This window comes from Chamaea fasciata, unplaced genomic scaffold (assembly GCF_029207755.1).
Source record: "Chamaea fasciata isolate MVZ Bird 193981 ecotype frontalis unplaced genomic scaffold, bChaFas1.0.hap1 SCAF_2, whole genome shotgun sequence".
NCBI classification, from domain to species: Eukaryota; Metazoa; Chordata; class Aves; order Passeriformes; family Sylviidae; genus Chamaea; species Chamaea fasciata.
The window spans coordinates 103038647-103063257 of record NW_027094087.1 but is presented as its reverse complement, the minus strand read 5'-3'; the positions used below and the strand labels follow the sequence as shown (position 1 = coordinate 103063257).

At 40.8% G+C, this 24611-nt stretch overlaps 1 long non-coding RNA gene across 1 annotated transcript; it reads left to right on the top strand.

Annotated features, from left to right (window-relative positions):
- Positions 1-6586: 6586 nt before the first annotated feature.
- Positions 6587-19759, top strand: LOC136285585 (uncharacterized). Its single transcript, XR_010719489.1, has 4 exons — positions 6587-7230; positions 7478-7615; positions 16217-16289; positions 16832-19759. It is a non-coding gene; the product is annotated as an uncharacterized lncRNA (long non-coding RNA).
- The last annotated feature ends 4852 nt before the right edge of the window (positions 19760-24611 follow it).

Here is a 24611-nt window from a genome sequence, read left to right as displayed (position 1 = left end):
TTTCTCAGATAAGTTTTCTGCCAGATGGTATTTTTAATGGTAATGAAACAAGCAGCATTAAAAAAGAAAAAAAAGTGGGGGAAAAAAAAAGGTCAGATTCTGTATCTCCTGATCACCCTGTAGGAAAGCAGACTTCAAGGTCGTTTGCAACATTTGCTGCCATTTCTCAAAGGCCTGATGTGATGCTTTTCGTCCTGGTGAGTCTGCAGCCACATTACCAACAGACTGGAGCCTCTTAGTGTTTAGCAAGAAATAATTCCTTTTAAAAATGCCTCATTAAAAGTTCCTGACATAATCTCTTTGGTCATTCCATTTTTGTTAACCATTTGGTCAGTTTTCTTACTAGAAAGCCATCTAGAAACTGTTTTGGCAAGTTGGCAGTGATACCGAGAGGCTCAGCTGGGCCATAAGCTTTGTGCTCTGCTCCTCCCAAGGCAGCAGCAGTACACCTTGAAAGTCACCTGCTTCCTGTGCCTGGACGTACTTGAATAGGGCACCACAGCAAACCACTGTTTATATTTACCAAATTGGTTGTTAAGGGTCAGTAGTTCATTGTAATCCCTAGCCACTTTGTGCTTCAGTGCATTCTTGTTCCCATCTCGGTGCTCCTGGATGCTTCTGATAAAGGCAGGAAAGCTGGCATGGAAGCTGTTGTGGAGGGAGGGATAGACTGTCACCAGTATGTCCTGCCTCACAGAAGTGTTTCTTTGAAGAACTGCAAATAAAGAGCAAGCAGAAGGCCCCAGATGACAGAACGTATAGCCTGGCCAGTATATGTACTAAATCCTTCTGCACCCACTCAAAGAAAACAGAAGTCTGGCCTGTCTGGAGCTACAGGGGCTGTCTGTTTTTCAGAAGCTGTAAAGATTTTTGCTTTTAGCCTGAACATTCGTGATGTGAAGCCTGCTGATGGTGACAGCAGTGCTTCCACAATGGAAGAGTGTGAGCTCTGCTGGGCAGCAGGGATTGCTTCCCAGCAGACCAACCAAAATGCTCCCTCTTCCCTCACTCCCCAGAATGAGCCAGATAACAGCCCCGAGCCTGGAAGGAAGAAATGGTGAGTCCTATGCCTTGGGCTTTTGTGCAGTATTGCTAAACTCAGATGCTGAGAGGTTGGAAGTTGGAAAGCAGTAGCACTAAGAGACTTGGAGACCTTTGGACCTCTCTGGTTCCTGGTGTGCATGTAGGATTCACATGTCTGGGTTTCCATGGAGGCTGTTGTTTTAAAGGAAAGATGAGCTTCCATGTAATTGTGAGACATTTGAAGGAAAGACTTTGGGGAAACAAACGAATACTGTGATGTTCCTGAACAACTGTGCCCAGCCTTTGGGTGGCTGAAAGCAGAAGAGTGAGGAGGACCCTTTTGCCATGGGTCAGATTTGGCTGTGGTTCTGACATGAGGTTTGTGTAAGGGCAGGGTCTGAACAGCTGCCCTGCTATGCCTGCAGGCTTGTCCTGCTATGGGCTCCTTCCACCCTCCCTTCCCCAGCAGAAAACTGCTGCTGAGAGATGCAGCAGAGTCAGGGGCTTTTTCAGAGACCGGGTGGAGAAGAGGTTACAGGCATCACCAGGATGAGTCTGCCATTACCCTGCTCCAGCTCAGCCCGGTGGATGCTGCTGCTCTGGTTAAATACCTCAAAACAGCTGGACCAGGCTTGGGTTTGGAGGGACATCCTCTCTGAAAGGTTAACTCAGGCACCTGGGGAAATTAGTGTGGAAGAAAGACTTGGGTAAATTGAACTGAATCTGAGCATCAGCAATGCATCAAGAGACACAAATATTGCTAAAATATATGAAATGAAAGTTAGTGGAAAAAGTTAAATGTTTAGTGAAGCATGTAGAGCTGGAAACATTGCTATGGTTATTAGGTTTTAATTAGCTGGAAACTGTTCAGGCTTGGTTTCTGTGCAGTGATTATCCTAATGTGATTGGGATCTATGGTTTCTGCATTTTCCTTTCTTTATGAGTTCTAAGTCCCGAAATATTAATTGTACATGTGTCCTTCTGGCTTCTGGAGTACTGTGGAGGGAGATTTTTTGTACACAAATTTTGCAGTTTAAATTATACCAGTTAAATTATACCAGTTGCTGCCTAGTGGTACTTATTGTCGCTCCAGGGACTTAAGTGGTCCTGCTCAAAAGACATTTCATGTAAAAGGAAACATTTGAGGGTGTTGCACAACAGGAAAGCAGTGCCACCTTAGCTGTTTCACCTTTCAGTATTAAAAAGACTGAGAAACTCTGGACCTGTGTTTTTTACAATGCTCTGTGAGCTCACGTGGCCTCTATACGTACATGTGCGCACAGACACACCTAAGTGCGTCAGTGAAAAAACTCAAATTTAGTATTTTCTTCCACTGAAAGGTTTCACCTCCTCATTTGAGAAAACTCCATTACTATTAACATACTTCGTAATATCTGTTTTCAGGGACAGGAATGTTTATAATCCCTGGTCTCGCTTCACATGAGTGAATACAAATCTACCCGTTAACTAGAGCATTTGCACCTGGAATTAAAAAGGTGTATTTTGGGCATCACTGTGTGTCTGTTTTCCAATTCCTTCTTTGGAAGTCTTTATCTTTGCTATCTTATCTGATGCCTTCTGGAAACAATTTTCCCTTAACACCACTTCATAAATTTCAGCATACACTAGACTGGAGGTTCTGGGCCATTTCTCACATTTTGTAATGAATTTTCTGATTGAATTCTTTTACAGATAGCATCTCATACCTGCAAAGCAGTGCCTAAGATCCTGGTGGATTTTTTACTGATTTTATGTATGCATCTTTAAGAGCTTGTGATATATTCTGAAAAGCTAAGTTGCCACTGAAATGTGCACATTTATGTTTTCCAAGGCATTAAATGAAAAATCTGAAAAGGGATAAGAATAAGATAAGAATAAGCCTATTAATATAATACCAGGTAAAATTAGGAACTAAGTTTGTTTGCATAGTTAAATTTTATTTGGAATAACCACAACAATTTGAAATAACTTCCAGGTCTGTTGTCAAATAGCTGAATGTTATTAGAGAAACTGTGTCACTTACATCAATTTAATTAATGCCTCAGGCTTTACATGAGTAGCCATAACACTAAGATGATTAATCTCTGATTGTAAAAGGAAGCACTGGTGTAGTTCTGTGGGTTCAAAATTTTCCTCACTGGGCAACCCACATGAATTTTAATTCAGAATTTCTGTAAACCTTAAAAGATAGTACTATCATGTCATGTTCTTCAGGGATGGCTGAACATGGGGGAGAAAGGCAGAGGCCTCTCCCCTGTGAGAGCAGATCCCAGCCCCCTCTGTGAGCTCCAGAAAGGGCTGACTTCACATGGAAGGTTGCAGCCTGGGTGCAGGAGAGGTCTGGCTGCTGAGGGAAACGTTATTCTATGGGGATGTTTTGGGTGCTAAAGGTGTGGATGTAATTCACAGAACCGAGCAGCTGCAGAAAAAAGCTGGAGTGTTGGTGGAGAAAAAGTCACGATGAGAGGGATTCTGCTGCTGTGAAGCAGCACGAGTGACTGTGTGTTGAAGGCACTAAATGGGGAATCCCTGGAGAAGAAGCAGTGCTTGGCATCGTTCCGAAGGTCAAGCAGGGCCTTGTTTGCATGGTCAGAGCTGGAGGGACTTTTGGTCATTGCAAGCACTGCACACTCAGATTCAGCCAACTTTCAGTAGTGGAACAGGAACTCCTGCACCTCTACCCCACACATCTACTGCAGCACAGAAAGGGAAAATGGCAATTTGTCACCTGTATTTAAAAAGGTGTGTATTTAAAATGTCAGTGTGGCTTTTGTCAAGAGAAATGGTGTCTAAGAGAAATCCACTGCTCTTTGTCTGAAGCACTGACATGAGTGTGGATTAGGGTGATTTGGTTGGTACAGTGTGCTCAGATTTTCCTAAAGCTTTTGATAAGCTCCTCAGTCAGAAGATCCTAAAGAAGCAAAACAGTAGCGGGATGAAAGGAAAGTTCCCTGCTGGAAGTGATGTGAGGAGTAGGAATAAACAGTCAGGTATTTCAGTGGGAGATAACAAGTGGAATCCCACAGGGATCTGCACTGAGTTCTGTGATGTCTGGCATATTCTAAAGTGGTCTGGAAAACGTCCTAAATAGTGCTGGATGCTTCTTTGACTGAGTTATTCAGGGTAGGAAAAAAAAATCTACTTTTAAAACCATGGTGAGTGGCATTGCAGTAAAATGGCAGCCTGCATTTGGTGCCAATAACCACAAGATAATGCACATGGGAACAAATAAACCTGACTCTAGGATGCTGAAATGGGCTTTAAACTACCTATTGTGACTCAGGGAAAAGCGCTCGAATTAGCTGTCAGTAATTCTAAGAAATGTTGGCTGAGGGCAGAGCAATGCTCAAAAGCAAATGGATTGTCAGAAATTGCTAGGGAAGACACAAGCAAACAAAATAATTATTTTGCTGTGCATTCACCTCTTGATTACTGTGCGCTGTTCTGGTCTCCACGTCTAAGATAAGGTATGCCAGTGTTCAAATGGGGACAGAGAAACCTGACGAGTGTTTTCACAAACAAAGAACAGCTTCTGAATTGAGATTGATTAGATAGACTCTGTAGATGGGAAAAGGGAAGGTGGAAAGGCAAGCGATAGCGGTGTTTAAAATCATGAGTGGCACGGAGAAAATAAGTAGCAAATGATTGTTTGCGTTTCTCCCAGAACAAAAACAAAGGACATCAGGTGGAATTACTGGGTAGTGGCTTAAGCAAACAACAGCTAACTTGGTCCTTGTGGTGTATGGTTAAGCTGGAAGCAGTCTTACAGTATCTGCTGGGTGTTAAGAGGTTAGGTGGCCTCAAAACCAATGCGAATTAACAGAAAAAGTAAATCTATCAGGGACTAATAGGGAAGAAGATGACATTTGTGCCTGAGGAGCTGCCTGCGTGGCAGGCTCTGGATGTGGGGAGGAGAGAGTGGAGAAAATGACTGCATGGTTACCCCTTTTAATAATTATTTGCCTTGGTATCTGCTGCTGGCTCCTGTCAGTGGTGAAATACTGGACTAAGTGGACCTTTAATCCGATCCAGTAGAATTCTCCTGCATAATGTTTCTGTTTAATGTTTTTTAATGTTTTTTAAAATATCTCAGAGACCCACAGGGTCCCAAGGTTTGATCCCTGCTTAATTTGCACCCAGCCTGGATGTCCACTCCTAGTCCTGAAAGAGAATGTGTTTGGAAGGTCTCGTTGATCCGGCCACCTGACCAGGTGAGAGCCCTGGGGACTACAGTAATGAGCCAGAGGCACCCATTCTTCTGGATGTGGAATTTGATTCCTTGTGGGATAGGTAAGTAAAATGAATACCGGTGCTTCATTGGGTTTTCCTTCATCCTGTAATTCAGTGATTTATAGTTGTCTGAAGAGTACCTTCTGCATTGCACCGTTTATTGTTCTCCTTTCTGAGCTTGTGTATAACATGGATGTGCAGGAGGAAGCCAACATATTGTCATTGGTCAGAGAATGCCCTGTTAAAGCAGTGACAAAATTACTCTGTAGCTAGAAGTGTGACCATGAGAACTGCATTTTAAAACCAGGAGAATGTCGAACTAGAGTTAAATTGAATGTCTGTTTCTTCAAGGAGGGTAAATTTAATCAGCTGCTCAAAATCAAATGAAGGGGGAAATCAGTTTGGAAAAACACAAGAATTACAATGTAGCTAATGACCTGAGGTAATACTGGCAAGAAATTTGCTTTCACATTATAAAATGAAAAATTATTTCTCTAAGAGGGAATCGCTTGCAGCTCGTGATTGCCTACGGTAGTTCAGAGCCCGGTGTTTCCTTGAGAGAACAATTAAAATGTGCCGCCCTTCCACCATTTACTTCCCCTCTATTGTGGTACTAATACCAACAGTTATTATACTGTGATCAAGCCTGTCAGTGTTTCTATCATAGTATTATTTTCTAACTTGCATGTTAAGCTGGAAATGTTTTCCCAGCCCAGCCTGAAACAGCCTCTTGCAGCTGCTGCTCCATGAGTGATCCACAAGTGTCATATCTTTTGCAAAAATACAGGCTCTCCTACAGCATCAACCCTTACAGGAACCATCTCTACAGCTGGGAATAGAAAGTGAATCCTATGTCTGACTGCATGTTGCTGGAGAGAGGGATTTGGATTTTAATGGACAGATTATTTTGATCAACAGGGGTGAGTAAAGGGTCTTTATTCAGTGTGGTTGAAAGGGGAAACATCTTCCCCTGCTGATTTACTTCCAATACAGAGGGAAGACACTGAAGGAGCTGTGCATCAAAGGTAATGCTGCTGTTCTCATCCCTGAAGGTGATCCCTGCTGGCATAAATTTGTCTCTCTATTGACAGAGAATTTGGAGATGGTGGCCAGAAGCTGCAGCCATGACTCAGTAAGAAGGGGAAAAGTGCTGCTCTGATATTACCTAGAATTGCATTTAACTTAAACCAGCACAGTGCCTTGCTCTTCTGTGACCTTTACCCATCAGGAGTTATTAGCTAATTGAATTCAGAAGGTAACTCCCTAACTGTTTTCAAACTAAATTAACTTGCTTCAAGGGACCAAGTTGTGTTTATATTTCCACAGAGATAATGAGTTTAGGCTTTAACTGAAACCTTGCCAGATAATGAGGAAAAAATAAATCAATGACCTCACTCTTATCTGGTCTTAACAGGCAGGCTTTCCTTTGCTAAAAGTGACCCTGAAATGGTCTGGATTGATTCACACAAATACCAAACCCTGCATCCTGCTAAGCAGAGCTGTCCTGGGGAACACTTTGCTCCACGAGGAGATCTAATCTGAACATCAGCAAAGCTGCAAGGATTTGAATCACAGCTTTTCTTAGAGTCAAAATTAATGCTTCTGAGAAATTCAAATGAGCAGTAAGATAAAGAGTTAAGGAAGAATTTAGCTTCAATACTTATTAGCAGAAAAAAACTCCACATTCTCACACTTGTGCCTGGGACTGAGCAGTATTCATAGGCATATACTTCTCTGATTCTCCATAGACATATGCTTCTCTGATTATTTAATTAGCCGGTATTGTTAAATAAGAAATGCTTTACAGACATTAAAGGGAGATTGTTGCCTGCTGATAACTGGTGCAGCTGTATTGGTGGAGATCCTTCCTTTGGTGCCTTGATTAATGGAAGAAGTACACAGCTCAAAAATGTTCCTCTCCAAAAGTGGCTCCTTACCCTCCATATGGATCTCTCAAATGAAGGCTTAAATCTTCAGGTAATAAATGTGATTAATAATGGTTTTAGAGAATGTATGAGGCAATCTGTTCAAATATGCAGAGGTAAGAGGCAGGAGATTTTAATTACTTGTAAAGAACCTCTAAAACCTATTCTTAAAGTCCAAAAAGGAAAATTGAAGTTTTATAGTGGCAATAGCAGCAGTAATAAAAAAGACTATTTTGCTCTAATAAGAGATGTGATGTTTTAGGGAGAGATGGTTGCTTTTATCAAATTTGTTGATACAGGTTGTGTAGTGCACCAATTCCTCTACTGTTGAACATCAAGGAAGAAGTGCCCTGAGGCAAAACCCCTTGGAGATGTTCAAAACCTGACTGGACAGAGCCCTGAGCAACTGTCTTGTTTTGACTCTGCTCTGAGCACAGGTGAGGACTGGATGATCTGTCTTCCAAACTCAGCCAATCTATGACTTTGTGAACCTAGAATACATTTTTAGTGAGTGGCTAGGATCTTCTTGTGGCAACTGGTGCGGAGAACAGAACCCAGGTCCCCTGTAGGGGAAGGAGGCTCTGGAAAGGGTTTCTCTCTCATGAATCAAACTGGGCTCCTTGTGTTGCTTAGCTTTTTGTCCTTTTTGCAAAACCAAAGTCCCATGCAACTTTCAGACAACTTACCTCCTGGAAAGTGGCTGTGGTTCCAGATTTATCAACCTGCCACCCCTGCAAACTGTGAGAAGTTGGCCTTTGGACATAAGTGAGTTCCACTCAGAGCAATCTTCATTTGTGACTGGCTTGGGTGTGCTTACTTCAGTGCTGTATCCAAAAGCATAAATGAACTTATTAGGGAGGTGGTTTGATCTGGGAATGAAATAAATTCATTGTAAAAACACCATAGGATAAAGCAAAATGGACAGAACACACCCATAAAACAAATCAGATATGGAAACAGAATGTCAGAAACTGAAATCATTCCATGTAATGCATTTTATTTTTCAAGTATTTGCTGTGGAAATGTTTCTTTTTAAATGGTCACCTTTGGAAAATCTTTTGATTAAAGAAATCAAACGAAAATATCCTCTGCCTTATTTAAAATACTTCAATCTTTTTATACGTTGTTTCTGTGATTTTTAAGATTAAAAGAATATGTTTGAAAAACTGCTGAAGGTCATTGTCTTCAAGCAATTGCCATAGCTTCATAGTGACAATTTGAAGATTATTATATAGTCAGAGTGCTGTAGGGATGAGAATTGAGGCTTAAACTTTAGGAAAACTGTAGGACATTTTCTTCCAAGAAAAGTGAAGGGCTGACTCCTTGCACTTGGTGGAGATCCAGTCAGAGACCACACAGAATGTGAAACGCTAACATATATACAACCCCCCACCCCCCATTAACAGTGAAGAAATTGGCTGCTATTTGATTGTAAATGTGATTAAATAGGTAAAATTATCAAAGAGTCAGAACTGATTTGTTCAGCTGAATACATCTTCACATGGAAGCAGCAAATTCATCTAATACTTCATCTAATAATTCATCTAATGAACCGCAACTTTGATTATAAAGCTTTCACCCTAGTTTTAAGTTGTTTTGTGGTAACCAAACCCTTCTTTTCCTTTCTTGTCAGCTGTTGCCCTACCTGTGCAATGCATGCTGCTTGACAACCAGAGTTCCATCAATTTTATCAATGGTCCCTACTATCAGCAATTGCAGATATCAGTTCCCCAGTCTCAGGCAGTTAAAAATATGTGACAGCTTCATGTTATTTGAGGAGTGTTTCCTTCCTGCATGAAACTTACGTGGGCTCAGAGATCTGCACACTTAGACTCCAAGCACAAACACATCTGGTCCCCTTCCCTTTTCAGGTCCTGAAACTAAAATAGATTGGATTACCCCCAATGGTAAGACTGAGTGTCAAAACACCTGAAGACAGAAAGTTTGTGTTTGTTTCTGTGGTTTTGATATTTTTGTTTGAGTCCTCTGCAGACCTCAAGCTTTCCCCACACTTGGGATTTTCATAACCACTTGCTTTCTGTCCTTTGTGTGCAATCTGGTTTCTAAAGAGGTGGGAGTTTGTTCACCAGCCATTCCCCCACAGGCAGCACTAATGAGTTCTTTCTCTTCCACCCACACCCTATTTTCAGGAAATGTGTAGGAACTTAATGACTGTAAGACTTCTGGCTTGTCTTATTAGATCTAAATTGTCCAATGGGCTCACAAAAGGTTAGGGATGAGACACAACAAAAGACAAACAGTCCTGGATGCAGACACTAAGGGCCTTGTTTCCTTAAGAAATGTTAGCATTTTAGCTTTCATTCAGAGCTGACTAGAGGAACATATGGAAAGAAACCATGCTTTTCTGCTCAGATGGTTCTTCAGACCAGGGACTTTCAGGACAGGGCAGTGGCTGAGGGAGCCTGGCTGATTGCCTCTCCCATGCTTGATCGGTCTGGGCAAGTCTGAATATCCCTGTCCCTGCTGACCCACAGCAGGGCTTCAGGGCTTTCCTCCCATGTGTGCCCTCTTTGCATTTCTTGGTGCTCTTGGTTTTAAGTCTGCCACTGTATCCACTCTGAGCTGAAGGAGGTCATAATAATGTGACACTGTTCTACTAATTCAGTCCTCTAACAAATTATTCAGTTTTGCTTTCCTCAGCAGCTTCCTTGCAATGATCCTTTTTTCTCTGTTTTCCCACTCTTAAGTATCAAAAGCCTGGATAGATGAAACCATTAATGAAAGAGGTGGTGTCCAAACAGGTGAGAAAGACTTCCAAAATTGCCACTGGCATCAACCTTCTTCTCTTGGAGGCTTTAAACAGGGACAATCATTATTCTTCCTCTTCCAGCTAGAGTTTCCAAGTGAAGGTTTTCTGTGCCAGCAGCAGCTCAGTGCCTGCAGGCACACCCCAGCACTACAAGCACTTTCTGCTTGTCTGGATGGGTTCTTCATACTCTTTCTGTCGCAGCAGTGTCTTTGGTGCCTGATGAGTCCTTTCCAGGTACCTTCAACATTTAAATACTCACTCATCTCCCTCTGTTCTTACCCCAGGGCCTTGCCCAGTTGCTGTGGCGGACAGCAGGAAAAGGTCTGGGATACCTCCCAGCCAATGTGGCAGGCCCAAAGTCAGAGCAGTCTTGTGTCCCAACAGGGATTCTCCTTTTATGTAACCATATGCATAAAATAACAGTAGCTTGAAATTTTATCATAGGATAGAGGGGATGTGTGTTTTGGAAAGAGCTGTGTTCATGCAGGTTGTTACTGCAGTGTAGGAAGCCTCAGACCTTGGGCTCCAGGTTTTTATTTTGCTTAAAAATAATTGAACTGAAATAAACAGTCCATCCTGCTTAAAATATTTTCTCTCATTCTCTCTCTCTCTCTCTCTCTTTTTTTTTTTTTTTTTCTTAAACTAAAAAAGTATGTCTTAAATTCTAAACAAGGAAGGATGTTTCATTTTAGAATTACCTGAAGATGTGGTTTTAGATCTATTTTGTCCCAAAGTTAAGATTTCCTGGCTGGCAATTCCTACTAGTCCTGTATGCTAAAGCTGAGTCAGTTAGCTTGAAGGCAGCAGGTGATTACAGATGCTGTGATACTTTCAGTGATACTGTTGAAAGGAAAGCAGAGATGGACTTACATGTTGTAAAGTTTTGGTGGTTTAGTGTACTATCAAAAGACATTACAACAGCTACCTCCAACTTATTGAAGATGGAAAACACCAATTTAATGTAGAGTTGGTATGCATAATTAAGTTCAAATTCTGCTTTAATAATGTTGTCCATATTTGCAATACTGTAAATGTAAAAATGAATTTCTGTCTGAAAGAGTGCCAGTGTGAAGCAGCATATAATTTTGTTTTTGTTTGTGCTGTACTCTGCATAATTACTGTAATTATGCATATTAGGCTGTTCTGTGTAATGGCACCAGAAGGTAGATAATTTTGCCAATGGAGCAGCTTATATACGTTTTGTACCATCTACAGAAGTGCTTTGAAGATCACTTAATACTGCTGATTCGCCCATAATAGGTCAGAAATTATTGCTGCTGCTTCCAGAATGTCTGTCTGGAAGAGATGTCTTCCATAAAAATCTGGTGCTACCAAAAAAATCAGAACTTTGTGTCTGAGGAAACAAAGAAAACAAAAAGGGTAAAAATCTTTAATTAGCTGATAGGGCCTGTATCAGTATGATATGACAGGAAGATGCGGCACAGATTATACTGCAGAAGAAATTGCAAATATAGAGTCACAGAATCATAGAGTGGCCTGGGTGGGAATGGACTTGCTCAATGCTATTTATTTGTTTTTCAACAGAACAAACTTAGATCAAGATACTTAATAAAGAACTAACATGAAAACTTAATTTTAAAATGGTTCTAAGCAGAAGCACATTGATGGTAGAGAAAAAAAAGTGGGAGGGAATGCAGGTGGGAAAAGTGGAGTCAGGCAGGGCGAGGTAGGCATGGAGTGAGATTCTACCTGGGTAAACTTAAGAGTTTCAAAGGAAAGGTGGTATTTAGGAAATGGTTCCTTCAAAAGTTCAGGAAAAATGCATAAAAGTCATCTTTTTTTTGCTGTATGAGGTAGTTGTTAGTAGTGGTATTAGGGTAACTGGAGACCTCAGCCATTCTCTGGGAATCTTTTGTGTGTGGCGGTGGGGCTGCAGTGCTGGGACCAGCTCTCCTACAGACCTGTCTCTGTCTGGCACTCAGTTGCAGGGGCCAAGCTTTTCTCAGCATGGAAAAAGCTGACATGGGCAGTCCTGAGGAGCCAGCCCTGTCCCTCTGTTAGAGGTGGGGTTTCTAGGGGTGGACTGCTGATGCTGTGGCCCGGGAGAGCCTGGCATATGGATTTGTACACTGGTCCCTTGCTCTCTGTGAGCAGTGCCCTGTTGGTAATAGCCGTTTAGCTGTTTTTCAGTTGTTTTTGCTATCCCTCAGAGTGATGGATGTTACACAAGGCTTCTTTTTTTTTTTTTTTTTCTTTTCTTCTGCCAAAAGAATCATGGGTGGGTAGGTAATGACTCATTTGTCAGAAAAGTTTGGGAACTAGTCACTGAAAGCAGAAGTGGAGTTGTTTGGGGAGATGAGCAGGGCACAGGGTCTAAAGCTGTCGTGATTTGCTTTTGTGTTATGCTCTGCATAGTCATCAGATTAGGGCTCTGTTCTGTGGGAAGGGATGCCTGAGTGACCCTGCTGGTCAGATGCATTAAAAGCGTCCTCAGTCCGGGGGAAGCAGGAATGCTGCTGTTAGATAAGAGCAGATTCTCCGAGAGAATCTTTATGTCTCCCCAGGCTGAATGGATTCACTCTGAAGTAAAAGCCACATGAAAACCTTCAATGTCATTTTTAGCTCTCCTTCAAAAGGCATAGTTTGGCAGCACTGATATAAGATACACAGGCTGTGTGGGATCCACTGTTATTTATTTTGTATTGATCTGGTGATCATAACCTGTGCTTTCCTGAGATGTAACACTTGTGGCTCCCTTCTTGTTTGGTAAAACTGACCTGCCACTTGCAATTCATTTGAAAAGCAGCAGCACACCTTGCCATGGGTTTGAGCTGGCACATTCACCCTGCACTCTTTTCTTTTTTCACCCAAATCAGGGTAGGTGTGAATACATGCATCTCTGGAAGGGGCTGGCTTTGGTTGTATGCAATATCCTCCCCTTGGTCTCTGTTTGACGGGATTCTGGACTCACATATCATGTGAGATTCTGGGCTTTGACATCATGATAGAAGTCAGAAAGCAATAACGATTTGGCAATGGTAGCTCTGACAAAAGGCCGTTTATTCCTCTCTGAAATTTGGCTGAATTAATTTCCAGTCATAAAAGCAGCCACAGATAAACATATTTTTCCCTGAGTGATTTGAAATGATGATTGTTGCTTTATTGACTGATGTGCATTTCAGTCAACACACTCTTCTTTTGTTGACAACTTTGTAGAATATTTCAGGTAATAAAAAGCTGTTTTCTCTTTCTTGGTCACCTCAAATGTATTAGTGTTCTTCCGATAAAATTGTTATAGCTTTGGTTAGTATCTAAAAAAAAAAAAATGGTTGTCGAACTTGCAGAGCCTTGTTTATCAGCACATAGTCTCAGGGAAGGGTGCTGTCATAATATAAAACTCAAGTCCAATTTTCTCCTTAATAAGGAAGCTGAGAAAATCCAGTCAAATGACAGAAAAAAAGAATTAATCTTAAAGCTCAGAATTAAATCTGTTGGTGAGATTTGATTGTAGACTGGTCAGTTGAGTGAGACCTTCAGTTTGGTATTGGGAAGGAAGCTGTAGTTCTTGGTGACCTGGAGTCACTGGCATGGCTGGGAATGATTTTGCTCTAGTGTGCTTAAGGTCTGAACAAATTTTTCAGCCACTGCCAACCTTATTTCCCCAGGAAGTTTTCTAACTGAAGTGTCTCTGCACTGTTTTTTTTCTGCTGGCACAGTTTGTAAACTTTAACTACTGCTGTGCTACTAACACCCTTGTTCTGAGAACAGCTTGGACTGGTTTTTGAATCTGTACTTTCATTCCTAAGACAATTTTTATTATTCATATGGAAGGGTGTAGCAAAGTGGAGGCTTTAGAGGTGGAAGCAGAGTCTCACTCTGTGCTGCACTTGCCTGGGTGATACAAGTAGCTCCCCTACAAGGTCATGCAATCCAAGTGTACTTGAAGATTCTGGACAGTTTCACTCTGTTTTTCAGGAGATCTCAAATGAAAGTCTGTCTTGTTTTGATGCATGAGACTTTAGCAGTACTGCTTGCCTAAACTAAATTCTCCAGCATAAAATCAATCGGATATTCAAACTTGTATAGTGCAAAGTCTAAATGTCATTCATTAACTTGCAGGGACATGACAGTCTTCATTGATTTCTTAAAACCAGTGAGTTATTTGCACTCCTTGGAATATCAAAAAGAAAAGAGAAAAAGGGAATGAGGGAAACTTATGTCACCTCATTCTTTTTCTGAATTCTGGATATCAAATTTTGGGCAGTAATTCCTAACGAACATAAGCAAAGACATACCATTTCATGCCGGTTATCCTGCCTTTTGTTAAGCTGCAGATACTTGAGTGAGAGAGGAATATAAGGGAAAGCACACAGTGATACTTAACACTCTCCCAAATGCTTGGGATTTGTGGCTTAGGGTCTCCCTCACTGCAAATCTACCAAAATCTGTGACCAAATTTTGTATCCTCAGGCCTAAAGTCTGGACTTGTTGCAGAAAGAACCCTAATGGTTGAAATTAATGACCTTAGAGGTGTTTTTCAATCTAGTTGATTTTATGATTCTAAGCTGAGAGGAGAACTCCAGTGTGTTGCAGGTGGTCCTGGAGACCTCTCTGGCCCACAGGAGGGAAGGTCACTCCAGTTTTGTGAGAAATGCTGGTCTTGGCCTGGCTGGAGGAGCAATTGGAGCTGCAGGGCAGAGGAGGCCAGAGGTTAAATGTCATGAGCCATACTGCCGATGAGTGGTTGGTCTGGTCGTCCAAAATTCTGTCAAGTTAATAATGCTACAAGATTATAGCAAAGTCGTATAAGAACAAATTTATCCTCTATAAGAAGTACAGGACAGACTTGCAAAAGTTTTTAAAAAGAGTTGTGACTTGCAAACTAAATTAGGATTTTTTGGGAACTAGCCCAGTGATGCTCAATAAATAAAGACTTGATAATTGGCAATGCTTTAGTTAATTTACTTCAAGTAAAAAATAAGATATGAAGTAGGTCATCTACTGAGAAGATCATGGACAAATATGGGTTTTTTTAGTTAAATTTGCCAGTGTGTTCCTAAAGATGGACATTTTAGTTTGTGAGAGAAAAGCAGGTTGGTCTGTTTTTCAGTGAGTAACTCAGTTTTTTGCTTCCTGCAGCTTTGCTTTGCTTGCAAGCTTTTTTTGCTTTTTGCAAGCTTTGCTTGTAGAGGATGATAATCAGCTGAAAATTGGACATAGTACCATGAATATTTTTATTGTCAGTCTTATGGAGTATAGCTCTGACTTAATGAGGAAAGTAAATGTTCCCACAATTTCAATATGTGAGAACAATTGGCCTTAAAACCCAATATGCTCCCAAGTATTACTTAAAGGAAGTAGTTTGGACAATTTTTCAGGAAAAGCACTAGGTCTCCTCCATGTGTTCTTTTTGCCAATGTGATTTCTTTTTATTCCTTGTTGTGTATATGCATAGCAGTAATGTATTATGAGTTGCTTAATTATTCTTCACCTTATTTCTTTTGCATTCAGCTACTACATCAGCAGGTTGTGGGTAACATCTAGGTGATTTCAAATGTAAGATCAGTGATTGAATTCTGCTACTAGTTTGTGGTCATAGTGGTAGAAACTAAAAGTTAAGAAGTTGCTACTTTTTTGCCTTTGTCTTTAATTATCTGTTTTCATTTTCCAATCTTTTAATAAAACTCAAGTTAATTTTAGACTGGCAGAGGTCTCCAGATAGGCATGTGTGTGTGACTACATCAAGCACTTACTGAACCAGTCCAGTTACTACACAGCTGTATTTTGTTAAAATATTTAGTATTTCCATAAAATATTTTCAGATCTTAGCTTTAGTGCTGTGAACCTTCACATGATTTGAAGACTTTACTCATATTTTTTGTGTAGAGAGCTGGTGCAGCTGTAGGTAGAGATCTGTCATGGAAAGCTACCCGAAGCTATATTGTCAGTAAATTCCCACATGAGGAGTGAGTTGACCGTAGCAATTCTCCAGTCCACTTGTTCTATTCCAACAGTGTTGGAACAACATTGTTACAATGACAACATCCCTTGGGAGATTTCTGAAGTCATTTGCCACCAGAATATGCAGCAGTATTATTATTTGGAGTCATTAATAGCATATTTCTATTATTTATGTTTCAATATAAATGCATACATATGTCTGCAAACACACATGTAAAAAAATTGGAATTGTCATATGCAATTATACACAAGGGATAATTTTCTGTGTCTGTGCACAGCATTATAAAAAGGATTTCCTCACTTCTATTTAATGAATGTCCAAGTTACAGACTGACTGTTCTTTCAGACAGGGCACATCAGAGATGATGTTCAAATGGGAAGGCATGTACCTGCTCACACTGAGACACAGGGCATTTTGAGTGAGTACCCCTTTGGTGGCATAAATCTTGTTTCTTAAGTTTTTAGGCTTTTCTCATTTTTGAAGAGAAATCATTATTGTCCCTTCCTAGCTTCTGCCAGATAAAAATTGAAATACTATTTAGGAACAATAAAAATATGTATGTATAGCAAAGGAATATTTTATTTTCTGGACTTTTTTTTTTTCAGTGGTTGCATTCAAGGTTGAAAATAGCATCATGTACTGATGTAAAGGATTTGCCAGTTCCCTAAATATATCATTGAAATAACTTCATTAAAATAATTTCATTTACATAGCAAAGGGCAAAGGTTGTGGGGAGGGACCTGCAGATTTACTGGGGTCCATTTCACTGTGTACAGTGGAGAAAATAACTCAAGCTCCTGTTCTTAAGATGGTCCGATAAGGGAACAGAGAAAGAAAAAGTGTAGACATTTTTAACAGACACTAGCAGTGCTTTTAATTTTTGATTCTTACTTAATTTTGAAGTTTCTAGTTTAAATGCATGGGATGGCCTGCCACTAACAGGGCTTTTCTGTCTACTAGGTAGAAAAGGATCCTAAAGTTTGTGAACAGCACCAGAACTGGTTTTAAGGAGGAGACCCAGGCCCAGGCAGGAGGACCCAGGACAGCAGTAGGCAAAGATTTGTCTCAGCTGTTGTGTGTGTCAGCTGCAGGTTTGGTTCTGCTGAGAGCTTGGATGCTCTTCTGGTCCTGTCCTGGAAGAAGAGCAGCTGTCCCTGAAAACCTTCAGTCTCTCACTGCAGCCTCTGGGTAGGACTCCAGCCCCTGGAGGGAACATGTGTATCTCTTTCTTGTCTGTTTTGTGTGACCTGTTGTGTGGTGGAGGGAAGTCTGAAGTCTTGGCCTGACTGGAGGCTTGGGTTACAAGTGTCCCACACAGAGTCAAACCTCTCCCTCCAAGGTGTGCATGAGATGTACAGAAACCAAAGCAAAATCTCAGCTCACAGATAATGTCTTCCTGAGGCTGGAAAAGTAGGGCAACGTTTTTGTCTTTGATAACTTTTTTCTGTGAAGAGGATGAGATGAAATGCACTGAAATTATGGATGAACTGGGGCTAGAGAGAGTCTTTGCTGTAGCACGAGGCAGTGCCAGTGCAGTCATCACTGGTGCCGGTGCAGGCTCCGAGCTGACAAATGCTGACTTCTACAGGGAACTCCGAAGACTGCAGAGAGAAACGAAGTTATGCACAACCATAAATATTTAATTCTTATTATTGCATGCTGAGAATTGCAAAACCGTCTGCAAAACACTGTAAAACATAGCAGCATAAAATATGTCAGAAATGCAAATACGCTGTAAATATTGGAGGGAAAACAAAAGCATAAAATTAATTCTTAAGGTTATTTTTAACTATAGACCTCAGGATTCTCTTGTGCATTTTGGTGAAATTTTGTAATGATATCAGCAGGTAAAAATGACCAATTCTCTCCTGGCATAAAATACGTTGTGATTTAATTAAAGCCGAAAGCTAATTTAGGTGGAATTGAGAAAGACTAAATCAATTATGAAGAATGCTATTATTAGATCTGAAAGTCTAGCAAAATTAGTCAAGTATTATTGCACCACATTTTCTCCTTTTTAATATAAGAAAAAAGATTAGTCTATCATTGCCTTCAATGGTTCAATGAAGGTAATTCACAAAAATTGAGAGGCAACATTTTCAATCAATTAAGGTATAATAAAATAATCACTTGAACTTCAATAGTGTTTTGGCAGAAATAGTTGCTTTTCATTGAAAACAGAGGTAGTACAGCCAAGACCTGTGCCTTTGGTTTGGAAGTGCTATGCCAAATCCTTCGGAAAGCTGCCATTTGTTTCCTGTAAGCCAGGAAACCCCATTACCCCATTTACCCTGTAAGCCAGGTTCCCCAGAAGCAATGGTTTTCATGAGTGAAGGGGAATGATATCTTCAGGCATGACAAGATGTACAATTGGACTACAGAGCTTGGCCTACATCAAGGACAATATAAGTCACTCAAATGAAAGCTATTATTCCTGCTTTCCCAGAGTTTTTGGTGAAAATATGTTCTTTTGTTTTCTTTTTTTTTTTCTTTTTTATTTGAGGTGTTGCTTTTCCGTAGCAAAAGTCAGAAGTAGTAACTTGCTTTTCAACTCTTTTTGTTTTCAATCAAATTTCTTATGCAGCTAATTTAAAGAGTTTTCCATTGCCCTTATCCTGACCCTCACAAGCTGTTTATCTGGACTGGTGGTTACTTTTCAGAAACATCAGTATGTTAAATCCTTATGAAACATTGATCAAGTAGGTAGTGGAAGTGCTAGAGGTGCAATTATTATTCCTGAACATTATGATGTGCCAGTCTTTCCACACTGCCAGAGGAGAACACTGTGTCTTCTCAATACACATCCTTCTGCTCTTCCCTGCCCACTCAGTGGCTTGCATACAGAAAGTTAATGAATGCTTAGCTGAAATAAGGATATTATCGACTTTTCTAGGTGAGGAAACCCTCCCAGGGAATATTTTAAGAGGCTGGAACTGCTTACACAAGTTGTACCAGTGTAGCTTCAAAGAAGCCCTACATACGGCCAGGGAGCTGAAGTCTGGAAGGGTCAGAAGGGCAGGATCAAATCTTTGCTCATCTGTGGTTTGGGGGCTGATATTTCTGCCTATTCATAAGAGGGATGGAGAAATGACCAGAAATTGTGACAGAACAATGCAAGTGGAGCCATAGGATGTATCTTCATGGTCATAGGCTACTCTAGAACATGTCTAGTGTGGTGGAATAGCTTTACAGCCCAGCACTCTCATGATATCAGCAGGCACATGCAAGACCTTGAAGTGGTTCAAAAAGTTTTCAGTTCAGAAGCTGTGGCTGCTCAGCTTGCTCTCAGACAGAAAGTTGTTTCTTGCAGAATGTGGTGTGGTGATTTCTACCTTGCTATAGGAGCTGTCTCAAACCATCTGAGTTGAAATAATCCAAGCCACTGCACTTTGTACTAAACTACTAAGGAGACGTGAAAAACTGTTCACTACATCTCAGATAACCTCTAGATGAGCAGTAGGTTCATTTATCACAGTTGTCTAACACAGATGGAGTCTTTATAAGCTTCTAGCAGCAAAAATTTACACTTGGCATTGTTATTTACCCCAGGTATATCATAAAACAAGGAATAAAACAAATGAGGTTAGCTAAAGTGATTTTCCAACAGAAATATATCTATGCTGGCAAGTCTAAAAATGTCCTATGATCTCATTTCTTCTCTCCCTTGTTTCATCCCTCTCTCCCCTCCTTGCTCCCTTCTTCCCCATATATCCATAGAAGATGATTATACTGGCCAATGCTCCAAGAGTGGACCTTGCCTGAGATGAGGTGACAATAAAACCTCACTTCAGGGGAAGAAAATTCCAACAGGTATTCCCTCAAGGCAGCTTAACTCAAATGTCTGTATGCTTTCACTTTTTGCAGTAAATCTGTGTCAGTCTGACTGAACACTTAAATTCTGAATGTTCTTGCTTCTGATGAGCAGGCTTACCTACCAGCACTATTCACCAGTTTTGCCATTCATGAGTTTTTTTCTCCTATAGACACAAGCAAACAAACAAACAAAAAAATCTTCCAGAGTTTTAGAAGTGCTGTGTAATGATTGGTCATATGAATTCATAAGTTAATTAAAAAAAAATGTCCTTGGAAGTTAATAGATCTTCATTCACCATTAAATAGTCCAAGCTCAAGAGGATTCTCAGTATCTTTTATCAGTAAAAAAACCCTTTTCAGTGCACAGACAAACTGCTTTGCATCACTCAATCACAGAACCAGCCACAATAAAGTAAAACCTCACAATGCTTTAGAAATGAAATTTAGAAAAGAAGTGACAATAATAAATGTTCTCACAAAACTCAAAAATCTTCCTCATGACTTTATGTATCTTGCTGAGAAGTTACTTTTTCTAGGCTTGCATGAAATCAGCTAATGGTTTGGTGTCAAGGCTTGGATTTCACTTTAGAAAGAGATTATATTAAATTTTTAAAAATTTACTATGAACTGTCAATCCAAACTGAGAGAAAATGCTATTAATTGAAATATCACTTTCTGTGATGGTTGCGCAATAGTGCAATACTGGATATGAAATTGATTTAATTTAATTGATGCAACGAGTCCTTTGTGGCCCTCATTATAGGAGACAGCAATATGCATTTCCTTCACATAACACCCTCTACCTTCCATTACCCAAGACTCATTTGCTGCATTTACTTGGCAGGAGGAGCAGGTTTCTCAGTTCAGCTCCTGCTCTCCAGCCTCTAATCCTTCTGGATTTGTCTGCAATTTCTGTTGCAAAACACCGTCCCAGTACCCAGGGCAAATGAGCAGGTTCAGCTCAGAGCACAGCTTGGCCCTTGCAGGCTCCAGCTTCAGGTGGTATTCCCACATCTGAGATGCAGATTTAGTGTGAGGGAGGCAGAGAGCCTGTGTTGTGATCCCTGCTCCTACCTGGCCTCAGCCACTGCAGGACCTTGGTGTGAGGGACCACTCCAAACATGTCCCATTATAAGTAGGTGTATGAACACAATGAAACCTTAGCTGGTATTTTGTTTCTTTTCTTTACTATAAAAAAGCCTGCAGTGTGCAGCACACTTCTAAAGTCCTAAGATTCCTGATAAATATTAATTTGCCAGCAGGTTCTGAATCTACACTCCAGGTAAGAACTTGTACATCTGACATTACTGTTTAAACTCGTGCTTATTTCAAGTCACTCAGAGATGGTGGATTTTCCTGTCTTCTGTTTACCACATGAAAAACAGTGAAATTCTGGTCAGTGCTAAAGACCAGACATATTTTAATGTGATGCTAAAAGTCCCCCCTAGGCTCTCCAAGGTTGCCTCTTGGGAGAGTTCTTGTTGCTGGTGATGACTAAGTTATATTACAGTTAGTCTTAAAAATTAGGGGAATATATCCACTGTCTGCTCAGAGCTGGCTTTGCTTCAGGCCCTGCCAGGGTAAGAACTATAGAAGGTTCTTTTGGACTGAGGTGAAATCATTAGTAACAAAATTTCTAAGGATGAAAATGATCTACTGAGATTTTTTTTTTATGGTTGGTCCATTTGTTAGTGCCAAGAGTTGTTCAGGCTGGGGCTAGTTCATGGTCTCCCTGCCAGGATGCTGCTCTGTGCTGGTGCTGGTTAGCTGAACTGGTGTCACTCAGGTTGCTGGTCTGTGCATCCAGCTCTGGACATGGTATTTACTGCACTCTTGTTTTTTCTTCACCCTGAACTACATGGGGGGCACCTTGTGTTCATACCTTCCTCTTCCTGGGAATGTGTCTGGGTTTCAGGTCCTTACAAGCTGGGATGTACCTGAGGTGCACATCTAGAGCTGAGGAAGAGGATCGTGTTCCTGGTTTGCTGAAGAGATGTCCCTGCTCAGATCTTCTAGTCTTCATGTCTTTGACCCTTTTGCTTCTTTGGACTCTCTTCCTGCTGGTAGGAACACTTCTAAACGCCTGAGATGATCCTGTTTTTCTGTACAAAAATCCTTGTGGATCCCTTCCAACTCAGAAAATTCTGTGAATCTGTATCATTGTTTGGTTTGTCATCCTTTAGTTCCTGTGCCAACATCCTGCCAGCCCATTATAACTTGCAAAACTTTCAGGTGAAAGTCCACAGTAATATATCAAAGTAGTTTATGTTAAGTTTCTTCCCTGAAAAGCATTTCCTCCCCGCTTTGTTTTGAAATACTGTATTTTGAATGCTTTTCATGGAGGAAACTTAACATGAGCTGCTTAATGGCCGTGCAGCCCCTAAATGTTTCCAGGACTAACTGAATGGTTTCAGAGCTGCTCTTTTTCCAGGACAGGATCCAGTACTCCAATCCTAATTTGAGGGCTGATATCTAAAACAGGAACATTGGCATCTCTCAGTTTGCTGATACCAGTGTTTGCAGAGAGTTTCCCAGCAGCACCCAGTCTTTACCCAGATGTGTGGAGCAACCAGACGTGTGGATATTTATTTGAGGCACTCCCTTTTGGTGCTTTATTCTGTCACTGGTTGTTATTGCTGTTGTTTCTCTGACTTTTTTTTTCCCTTTTTCTTATCCCTGCCTGTTTCTCTTCTGTTTTTCATCTGCTTCTCTTTAAATTTCCCTTTCTCTAAGGGTTTCACTGACCACTCACACCCTTTTCTCCCAGTGTTCAACCTCCAGATGGCTGGTGCTGACACTACAATGTTATAACTAAACCTGGTTGTGCTAAAACCAAATAAGCAAAATTAAATGCACATTAGCTCACCATTTCAGGATGCCTCTGGACTACAGTTAACAGCTCCAAATCCATTAGTGCTCAGCCAGCAGTAAAACACTCTTCATCATATCCCTGAGAGTTGGAAATGCATATTAAAAACCATGTGGTTGAGGCTCCTGATGATCCAAATGCCTCCTCCAAGCCTTTTAAATATGTAAAGTTGTCACGTATTTCACGCTCGTAATTTGTCATGGACATGAACCACCAGTTTTTGCTTATGCAACTTTATTTCAAAGCCATGAAAGAGGATGGGAAGAACGGGAAAAAACACTGAGTGAAGGATGATTTGTGCTAACCCTGGTGACATTTATCAGCTATTAGGCTGCTTGCTTTTACCAGCTGCACTGCCATAACTAAACACCTCAGGGCTGTGGCAGCTGTTGTGTGGTGTCTGCTGTGTTTTGGGGTGCCCTGAGGACCCAGCTGAACAACTTCAGCACTTGCAAAGGATCTGCCATTGTTTGAGGTGGAACATGCAGAGCACATACAGAAACCAGGAGGCAAATGGTAAAGTCGGCTCACCTGGGAGTTACACTTGACCTAACGTTTCATCCGGTTCTGTATAATGAACTCAAGAGAGTGGTGCTTGATAGAAATTATTAGGGACTGGGAATTAAAACTGATATTGCTAAGCAGCAAATACAGTTGCAACAGAGAGGATTAGAGGAAGAGACACAGTGCAGGACTGAAATATTCATCTAATTGTTTCCAATTCCAGTTATGCCCAATGCATGAACTGAATGTTCAGCAGCACCTGGTGTGTCTGCTACCCACTGAGCTCCCAGCAGCAATAGTTTTCACTCATTTGAGAGATTGTTTTTAAAGGTGATTATAAACTCTGTGGTGAAGCTGCCTTTGCTGTAACTCCAGAGACAGAAGAAAAACCCCAAAGTATCAAATACTTCCCATGATGTCTGTGGCTGGTGAAACGCTACGATTTCCAGCCGAACATTAAAAACCACAAAACCAAAATGGAAACATTTGTGAATAGGTACTAATCAAAATCCAGTGACAGCAAAATAATAATATTCTTGATAAAGATTCAATTGAAAAATACTAAGAAAATATTGCCTCTGCCTGGAAGCTGTACTGGTGCAAAAATGGTAATCAAGTCTTCAGTGTTCTGCTCTTCTGTTGGGTTTTTACGCAGTTCAACTTTAAAAATCCATATGCACATGAACTAGTTTTGAGTGCTCTATGTTTTGCACTAGAGGTTTTTTGCAACTGTGTTTTGAATGTACATACGCTTGTACTTTGTGGAATACTTTCCAAAGGTGATGTGGAGGACCCAGCATAAAAAGAATAAAATATATTTTGTGTGAGCAATTAAAAAAGCGATGGGCCAAGCATTTTTGAAATGTTGATTTTAGAGATTTGCATGAGATTAAGCAAGGTTTAAATGTCCTGCAGAAGAGCACTGGTTCATTTAATCATAACTTTTAAAATGAATTTGTGGGTTGGTTTTTGTTGTTGTCGGTTTTTTGGTTTTTGGGAGTTTTTAAATTTTTTTTTAAATTTTTTTTTTATTCAGGAAAGACAGATTCGGTGTTAACTAACGAAAACGTAATTGCTATAGGTGTGATTTAGCCTTGCAAAAAGGATATGGATAAGGAAATGGATGTTTTGATTCCTGCAGAACAGAGGAGATGTATGTGCTTCACATTATCCACCTACTGTCTCACCCTGACTTTCATGCATAGTTGTGCGCTTTGCTTGGGCACCACCTCATTCCCCGGAAGTGATAAATCACAAAATTGCACAGAATAGGTGAAAGGGTTCACCGGAGGTCATCTGGTCCAACCTTCCTACTCTCCTAAAGCACATCACTCAGGAATGTGTTGAGACAACGTGAGTATCTCCAGGGAAGGAGACTCCACAACCTCTCTGGGCAGTCTGTTCTGTGCTCAGAATGAACAGGAAGCTTCACTTTCTAGACCTCTGGATTCCTGACAGCTTTTGTGATTGCAGAAGTGAGAGAAGTTGTTACAGATGGTTTTCCTTTCTGTGTTTTTTAAAGTCTTTTTGGTGTCCCCAGGGCAGCCGCTGTGC